We start from the raw sequence: 10,357 nt of genomic DNA on the forward strand, positions 1-10,357 counted from the left end.
GGGTAGACCATTTAGAACGGAGATGAGGGAAAATGTTTTCACCCAGGGAGTTGTAAATCTGGAATTCGCTGCCTCAGAAGGTAGTGGAGGCTGATTCCCTGGATGCTTTCAAGAGAGTTACATTAGACTTCTTTTTCTTCTTCTTTCATATGGCGTGCACAGCCTAAAGATGTAGGACAACTTGTTCTATTTGATCTTATTTGATTGTGCAGGCCAGGTTGATTGCTTTCATCACAACTTGGCGGACCACGTGAAAGTTGCAATCTCCCGCTCCATTAGACCTCTTAAAGTTAGCAGAGTCAATGGATATGGGGAGAAAGCAGGAACGGGGTACTGATTGTGGATGATCAGCCATGATCACAGTGAATGGCGATGCTGACTCGAAGGGCCAAATGGCCCACTCCTGCACCTATTGTCTATTGTCACCCACACTAAGGAGTAATTTACAATAGTTGATTAATCCACCAACCCACGTCTTTGGGAGGGTACCAGGGCACCTGTAGCAAAATCCATGTGGCCACTAAGATAACATGCAAACTCCATAGAGCACCCAAAGTCAGGATTGAACCCGTGTCTCTGGAGCTGCGAGAATTAATATTTTTAAAGATGTAAAATCATTTGGTGGCAAGATTGAGAAATGGTTTTAAACAATCAAACATTAGACCATCAATCTGGCAGTTTTGAACAAGGTGCATGGGTGGTGACCTGTCCTTGAAGAAATGCTGCAAGAGATTTTGTTGTTAAAGTGTGGTCTAACAGAGACATCTGAAGGGACGCTGGTTGTTGAGATAAATTAGGTGAAGCACAGTTTAACATTGCAACCTCAGGTTTGATCAGCATGCAGTATTGCTGACAACAGTGAACCAGTTTCTGAGTTGCATTGTACTCTGTGTGATGACAGAGCACATACGTTCAATGAAAGAGAAAATTACAGAAGTAATGGGTCATAAGTTCACAAGTGATAGGAGCAGAATTGGGCCATTTGGCCCATCAATTCTACTCCGCCATTTAATCATGACTGATCTATCTTTCCCTCTTAACCCCATTCTCCTGCCTTCTCCCCACAACCCCTGAACTTATCAAGAATCTATCTCTGCCATAAAAATATTCATTAACTTGATCATCAACTGGTCAACTAGAGGGTTACTTTTTAAATATTTGTTAGTATTAGCATTCATACTTTTGAGTTCCAGTTAAGTGCATTATTAATTGCATGGTCAGGTCTGGATTGACACATTAGAATAACATTAACATTTTTGGAAAATGCGGAATATGTTTCTGAACGTTGGGCAAGTGGAAAGTCAGATACGCTGCATTATGCTGCTGGGTGTTGGTACAAACTTGTCCCAATCAGTTTCAATTGCATGTCAATTCCATCCAATGAAGCAACCCCTTGATATCTATCACGAAAAAGCTGCTACCTACCAAAAATACAACCCCAGCATCCATTTAAGATCTGAACACAGCATAGAAGAGCCTCCAAGCTACTGACTGCAATAAGGGTAGAGAAGAAGACTATGTTCCAGAGCACAATGTTCTTGGGTTCCTCACAAGTTTTCCAACGTGAAGTGTCGTGTAGGTAATTTTCAGCACTGCAGACAAAAGAGACAAAGCACACCACACTGTTAGATCTCATTTCACACACATGAGACCAATACAGTACTAATCCATTGGGACATTTGGGATAACCAGAGCGGAGAGGTTACAACACTTTTGGAATTAATTTGCATGAAAAGGTTTCATTGAATTATACGTTACGAAGAAGTCTCATTAGTCGGAAGCGGAGGTGTTTAGTGATATAGCACGGAATTACCTGATGCTTTTTGTATAGAATGGGTAATCCCACAGCTGAATCTGGCTCTTGTTGGATAAGGTGGTATTAAATAAACAGAGTGGTCCATCTACAAGTCTGAGAGCAGAATAAACAAAGCAGACAAGCGATCCACCAACAGCGAGTAAGGAGTAGAAGATGGAGACCAACATCTGCAGACAGAAAGGAAACAGTTACTAAACCCATACCGTCCACTCCTGCCGGACTGTGGACATTTCCAACAGGCCTGACTCGCTGCCAGGCCTGTAACGGGAACCAGCCCGGAGAGGTTGCCACCGAGCCCAGCCCAGCCTCTGCTCGCCCCATGGACTGGAGAGGAGGGAGTCGGACAGAGGGCCGGTAAGCGGACCGGCGGTGGGAGACAGTGCAGGGCCTCGACGCGGGAGAGGGCCGCTGCAGGCCCTGCAGCAACCTGGCGACTGCAGGCCTGGCTTGCTCGGAGAGGAAAGGCCACCAAGCCCAGCACCTGCTCGGCCCATGGATCGAGAATAGGAAAGGGGGTGGAAGGAGATGGTGACAGCGGCGGACGCTGGACGAAGGTCCCCAAAAGAAGCACCAGGGGGGAGGGAGGGGCCCTTGAGGTCGGTTGCAGGAGGTGCCCCTGGACAAGGGCTCAAGAGGGCCAGGCGTGGAGAGGGACATCGGTTCGCAGGACGGCCAAAATGGAGGACACAGGCTGCAATGGGCCTTTGTGACCAGCTAGGACTGTAAAATGGCGCTTCTTGCATGTGGGCTATGGGCTGTCCTGTACATTCTGTACTGACTGGGGGCAATTGTGCTTGTGCAGGAGGATAGTCTTGCTGGGCGGTTATGCGAAAAATGTATCATTCTGTACCTGCTACACATGACAATAAAGAAACCATTGAACCATAAATATTCTTCTGAAGCCCAATTTAGTAACTCTGTTACCTTCTGATCTTCTGGGTGCCTTAACATAACTGTATTGCTTTGCTTGCAGACTCAGTCATTTTAAACCCCAAGTGCGCAACTCGGATCCAGCCAGCACTGAGGCGACTGTCCAGGCTGTGACAATATATGCAGTGTTAAAATTGGCCTAAGACCCCTTAGAATGGTCAGAGGAAAATGTGGTATCTTTATCTCCCACCCATGGTCATAATCTTGTGAAGCTATTTGATCTCTAATCAGAATCTCCAATCTCCAACCTTGGATTGAACTCAAAGGGAGAAAAGACAAAAATAGGGTGATAGCAGCGTGCGTTCCATGTTCACAGCTAGTGTGGTCACTTCATTGAGTTCCACCAATGAAACCAAGCCCAATGTAGACTCATCTGTGAGATGTACCATCTCCACATCTTGGGAGTTAGAAACTGAGAGGGAATGCAGCATTTTTGGTTTCCATGAGTTAAATTATGAGATTAAATTATGGATTAAATTAAATTATGAGATTAAAATATGAATATAAATTTGATTACACAATCTAGGAGACTTAAATTGTGGCTGCAAATATGAAATAAAAACACAATAATTTGGGGACACTCAATAGACTAGGCAGCATCTAAGGAGATTAACATTAACTCACCCGGCTTCCTTCAGTTTAACAAGCTTATTTTGTCTACCCTCACACCCCAGTTCTGACCACAGGTTAGCTCTCTTCCCACAGTTGCAACCCGACCTGCTGAGTATTTCCAGCATTTTCTGTTTACATTTTCATCCTCTGCACTTTATTTGTCTTTTGTGAATAAAGTTTGGAACGTTCTTGGCAGTAGGTGTATTGAACTTTCCACAAAATTGCGGTCTTTGACATGCCGACTCTACGTAGTCTTCTCAGGAAGTAGAGGCGCTGATGTGCTTTCTTTATGACTGTATCAGTGTGCTGGGACCAGGAAAGATCTTTGGAAATGTGCACGCCCAGGAATTTGAAGTTCTCGACCCTTTCCACCACGTTGATGTAAACGGGATTGTGGGTCCCTATCCTACCCCTTCCAAAGTCCACAATCAGTTCCTTGGTTTTGCTGGTGTTGAGAGCCAGGTTATTGTGCTGGCACCATTTGGTCAATCGGTCGATCTCACTTCTATACTCTGAATCGTCCCCATCAGTGATTCGTCCCACAACATTGGTGTCATCGACGAACTTGGTGATGGAGTTCGCACTATGTCCGGCAACGCAGTCATGAGTATAGAGTGAGTAAAGCAGAGGGCTGAGCACGCAGCCTTGAGGTGCACCCGTGCGATACAGACAGTTCTGTGGATGAGGAAGTCGAGGATCCAATTGCAGAGGGATGCGCAGAGACCCAGATCTGAGAGCTTGGTAACCTGCTTGGAGGGGATGAGTCCAGTACCAACTTGATTTTCCCAGTCTACCTGAATGTTGAAATCTCCTATACCACAGTAGCATTACCTTTGCTACATGCCAATTTAACTCTTGATTCAACTTGCACCCTATATCCAAGCTACTGTTTGGAGGTCTGCAGATAAAAGGGTCTTTTTATCCTTCCAATTCCTCAGTTCTATCCATACTGACTACATCTGATTCTATATCATCCCTCGCATTCCTTACCAACAGAGCTCCCCCCCCCCACCTTTCAGAAAGCCTTTGATAAGGTCTCCCCACAAGAGATTAGTGGGTAAAATTATAGCACATGGTATTGGGGGTAGAGTGCTGACATGGATAGAAAATTGGTTGGCAAACAGGAAACAAAGAGTAGGGAATAACGGGTCCCTTTCAGAATGGCAGGCAGTGACAGGCAGTGGGGTGCCGCAAGGTTCGGTGCAGGGACCGCAGCTATTTACAATACATATTAATGATTTAGATGAAGGAATTCAAAGTAACATTAGCAAATTTGCAGATGACACAAAGCTGGGTGTTTCCATTGGGTGGTACCGTGAGCCCGCAGCCTTGCCGGCAGCTGTTCGTCCTTTCGACTTTTTTTGTTTAATGTGGGAGGGGTGGGGGCGGGGAATAGGGGGGAAACTGTTTTTTTAGTCACTTACCTCGGTGGAATGCGACTTTTCTCCTAGTCGCACTTTTGCCCTCCCTCGCGGCCTAACAGCTTGGATTGGTGCGGCCTCTCCCGGAATCAGGCCGAGAGCTTCGGCAGGGGGTGCAGCGCTGACTTTCCTATCGCGGAGCCGGGCGATCCCTTGCCAGGAATCGCCAGAAGTGCTCCGATCGCTGGCTCGCGGACAACATCCTGAAGCCGCGGTCTGCAGAGCTTCTAGCCGCAGGCGCGGCGCAGCGTGGATTTTCCATCGCGGAATTTGGGATCGCTGGAGAAGAGCTCCAACCACCAGCCTGCAGCCTATAACATTGTGAAGCCGTGGTCTCCGGTAGGAAGTGGCCGATTCGCGACCTTCAAGCCGCTGAGTGTCCATCCGTCCCGACATCGGGGTTTTGAGCATCCCGATGAGAGGGCCTGTACATCGGTCTGTCCGTAGCGGCGACTGCGGAGGGTTCATGGCCCCGACCACGGATGAACAAAGGAGGAGGACTGACTGAACGTTACTGCCTCCCACCATAGCGAAGAATGTTGGTTCCACTGTGGTGGATGTTCATGTTGTATTCTATTGTGTATTGTGCTCTTTTTGATTGTGTGGCTGCATGGTAAATCAAATGCCACTGTCCCTTAATTGGTGCATGCGGCAATAAAGGTGAACTTGAACTTAAACTTGAAGTGTGAATTGTGACGAGGATGCTATGAGGATGCAGGGTGATTTGGACAGGTTGCGTGAGTGCGCAAATGCATGGCAGATGCAGTATAATGTGGATAAATGTGAGGTTATCCACTTTGGTGGCAAGAACAGGAAGGCAGATTATTAACTGAATTATTAACTGAATAACCATTCAGGGGAATTTATAAATCTTTCTTTTATTTTCCACTTTAGATACCCGATTGCAGTTCTTCTAAAGAAGGCCAAATCTCCTCATGTATGGAATGCCAGATTGGAAGCAACAGGTGCTCGTACCAAGGACATTAGAGGAACGTGCATGAGAGATAAGGATTTTGGGACAATTAAAATACCACGTTACGAAATTACTGCGATAAGAGATATGTTATGATTCATTGAGCAAGGCACGAAAGCTGAACTTCCCGTCTAAGAAAGCTTCTCTCCACAGGCTTATCCCAAATAAATGTGCATTTCAAGAATCGAAGGCAGATGCTGGAAATCAACGCAAAACCCGGTAGGTTAGACTGCATCAGTGGAGAGGAACAATCAAAGACCGGAAAAAAGAGAAAACAAGATGCCTTTACGTTACATAGAGGGTGGGGAAGAGCCAGAGGAGGAAAAGGGAAATACCTCTGAAAGGACTAAACCAGGATTGCTGGAGATATGTTGGTCTATGTAGGTGGTTAGAGAGAAAAAGTACAGGCAAATAAATGTAAAAGTTGAGGGCGGACAATTTATCAGACGGCCTTATGATTGCTAAAACTACAATTTATCTGCAGTACAAAGGGAATGTTAAAGATTGGCCGCGGGCTGTAATCACAGGGGTTCCTCTATTACCAGAAGGACTGCTACCCCAGGGGTGAGGGCATGGTCCACAATCACAAATCCAGTTGCAGTCCTGTCCTCTCTCCCTCCTGCACCTGCACTGCCCCCGCTTCAGGGAGCATCAGTGTTAGGCTCTTGCTCTTCCAAATACAGGTTGAATGTGAAGATTATTTCACTTGCCCACCTCTCTCACTCACACACTCGCTCTCTCTCACACACACACACACACACACACACACACAACAAAGGTGCTAGGTTTGCTATATAGTCTTTATTTGTCAGGTTACAGTTTGTGTACATTAAATCGCCAGCACTGACCAAGGGCCACGGCCGATTGCAGATATAGGTCCGGTAAACGGTGCTCTGGCAATATTCCCTGCTGTTACAAAATGACAGGCGAGAGTGGGTTGAGTGGTATGGAGGCCAGTGGAGGAGAGGATAATGAAGGAAATGTTGAGAAGGAGTGGGAAACCGTGGGAACACGGGGTAGTCCCAGGAAGAGCAGCCGTAAAAGAAGGAAAAGCAATATTGGTGGATCGGAGAGTGAAGACAAGGAACCAGAAAAGGAAATTTCGTTAAATGTAGTGGTGAGGTTTGAAGGAGAAGGAGGAGTAAAGAAGATAGAGCCAATGAAGCTGACAAAAATAATCAGAGCCCAGGTTGGGGAAGTAAAGTATGCAAGAGTGCTGGAAGATGGAAACATGCTAATAGGGTGCAACAGTGAGGCTCAAGTTGAAAAGGCAATGAAAATGAACAAGATTGACAAAATCAAAATAATCAAAGTAGTGAGAGTGGGAGAACGGAGGAGGGCAGGGTGTAAAGGGGTTATCTATGGAATCCCTCTCAAAGTCAATATGAGTGAACTGGTTCAGGAACTCAGAGATGTGAATTAATTATGAATGCCAAAAGAATGACCAAAGGAGCAAAGAAAGAGGAAACTGAGTCAGTCCTGCTTGAATTCAAGACAGAATCCCTTCCAAAAGTGGTCCATTTTGGATTCATGCGATATAGTGTAAGAGAGTACATACCCAAACCAATGAGGTGCTTCAAATGTCAGAAATTTGGGCATATAGCTAAAATGTGCAAGGGGGCGAGGAAATGCGCACGGTGTAGTGGGGACCATGAATATGGTCAGTGTGGAGAGGGGGTCAAACCAAAGTGCTGTAATTGTGGAGGAGAGCATAGTGTGGCTTACTGGGGCTGTGAGGTGATGAGACGTGAAGCTGAAGTACAAAACATAAGAGTGAAGGAAAAGGTCTCCTATGCAGAGGCAGCAAAAAAGGCTGACCCTACAAAACAGATGAATGAAAGAAGGATCAGGAGGGAACAAGATGTGGGCATAATGGAAACAATAAAAGAAAAAGAAAAGAGTATATGGAAAGAAAAGAAAAACCTGGTTATATTTATAGCAGGAGTAATAAATGCGACAGCAGAAGTAAAATCCAAAACAGAAAGGATCCAAATCATTGTAAAGGCTGCAGTCCACCACTTGGGCATGGCAGGATTGAAGTGGGAGGAAATACATGATGGTCTCAGTATCCAGGCGAGCCAAGAGTCAACATGTGTGGGTTAATAATATTAATGTTAATCCTACAATGGAATGCAAGAAGCTTGTTAGCCAATGGGCAAGACTTTAAGCAATTCATAGACAGTAGGAAGGAAAAAACAGATGTCGTATGTATCCAGGAAACCTGGTTGAAACCAAGTTTAGATTTTGTTCTATATGATTATGTTGCAGTGAGATGTGATAGGGGAAATGGGGGAGGAGGGGGTTGTGCCACTTTCATTAAAAAAGGGATACCATACAAGGTATTAGGAATTGGGCAGGAACAGGAATATGTGGTAATAGAAGTGTGGTCTGAGAGGAGGAAAATAGTGGTAATAAATTACTATAATCCATGTAAGCGATTAGAGGTCAATAAGTTACAGGAAGTAGAAGGCCAGAGCAAATCTAATGTTATTTGGTGTGGGGACTTTAACGCACATAATACATTATGGGGCAGTGGAAAGTCAGATAATAATGGACAGGTAATTGAGGAATTATTAAATGATGGTAATCTAGTATGTCTAAATGATGGAAAGAAGACCAGGGTAGATGTTAGGACAGGGAAGGAGTCTGTGTTGGACCTTACACTTGTTTCTAATAGGATTGCTGCTAAATGTAACTGGGACGTATATGAAAAGGGTACCATAGGAAGTGATCATCATCCTGTGCTATGCAAAATAAATATACTTTAACTATGAGTAAAGAAAACAGAAGTGGACGATGGGTGTTTGGAAAGGCTAGTTGGGAGAAATTTAAGGAGGAAAGTGATAGATATGTAAAACCGATACAAGAAGAGACAGATATAGAAAACTTTGAGAATAAATTGTCAGAAGGTATCAAAAGAGCAGCATTAGTTTCCATACCTAAAAGTAAAGGAAGCTCAAAAAGGAAAGCTGTGCCATGGTGGGACAATAAATGTAAAGAGGCAGTGGTGAATAGAAACAGAGCATTCAGATTATTAAAAAGAACTCATACCTACCAACACATGATTAATTACAAACAGGCTCAGGCAATTGTAAGGAGGACTATAAGACAAACAAAAAGAGCATATTGGAGGAAGTATTGTGATTCAATTGGAAACACAACACAGGTAGGGGAGATATGGGGGATGATTAAAAAAATGGAAGGTGATAAAAGGGAGTGGAGTTATCCTATCCTAACAAATGGAGATCAAACTGTAGTCTCAAATAAAGACAAAGCAGAACTAATGGTTAACACTTTTAGTAGGGTTCACAGCTCCCACAACTTATCAGATGAAGGAAGAAGAGGTAGGGAAAGAACAAGAGAGGAAAATGTTGAGGCCTTACAAAGGAAAGGTATCACAGAGGACAAGTACAATATTCCATTTAATTTGGGGGAGCTAAAGAGAGCTCTGGCCAAGTGTAAGAACTCAGCCCCAGGGAAGGATGATATTTGCTACATAATGATAAAGCATCTAAGTGAGGAGGGACTCCAAAAGACACTTGCACTATATAACAAGGTGTGGGAAGAAGGGCGAATACCGGAGAGGTGGAAGGAGGCAATCATTGTGCCTATTAGGAAACCAGGGAAAGATGCAAGTAATCCAGTAAATTATAGACCTATAGCTTTAACAGCACACATGTGTAAACTGATGGAAAGAATGGTAAATGAAAGATTAATGCATCTAATGGAAGAAAACGGTATAGTGGCTAATTATCAGAGTGGCTTTAGAAAAGGGAGAGGTACTAATGATCCAGTTCTGTGCTTGGAAGATGATATAAGGAAAGCACAAGTTAAAAAATAATCTGTAGTTACTGTATTTTTTGATGTAGAGAAGGCTTATGATATGTTGTGGAGAGAAGGTCTTCTAATAAAGCTGCATTTAATGGGAGTAGGAGGAAATATTTTTAACTGGATAATGGATTTTCTTAACGGTAGAAGTATCCAAGTTAAAATAGGGTCAGACATCTCTAGTAAATGTGTAGTCGAGAATGGAACTCCCCAAGGAAGTGCGATAAGCCCAATCCTATTCTCAATCATGATTAATGATATATTTGCAAACATTCAACCAGAGATGGGGCGATCGCTCTTTGCAGATGATGGCAGCCTATGGAGAAAGGGGAAGAATATAGATTTTATCGTGGGTAAAATGCAGCAAGGGATAGCCCATGTGGAAGAGTGGGGAGTGAAATGGGGTTTTAAATTCTCTATAGAGAAGACAAAGACAATGGTTTTCACAAGGAACAAAATTAAAGAGGATGTCCAGTTAAAACTATACGGCAACAATTTGGAAAGAGTAAAAGATTTCCGTTTCCTGGGAGTCCATTTTGACTCCAGATTAACATGGAGGGTCCACATTACAAAAATAATTGGAAAATGCAAAAAACCCATCAATGTAATGAGATGCTTAGCAGGTTTAGAGTGGGGAGCAGATATATTATCTCTTAAACATATCTATGTATCACTGATCAGATCCAGACTAGAGTATGGCAGTATAGCTTATGGATCAGCATCTAAGTCAGTGTTGTCCGAGTTGGACAAAGTCCAAGCGGAAGCTCTAAGAATCTG

Source organism: Amblyraja radiata, chromosome 13 (assembly GCF_010909765.2).
Source record: "Amblyraja radiata isolate CabotCenter1 chromosome 13, sAmbRad1.1.pri, whole genome shotgun sequence".
Classification (NCBI taxonomy): Eukaryota; Metazoa; Chordata; class Chondrichthyes; order Rajiformes; family Rajidae; genus Amblyraja; species Amblyraja radiata.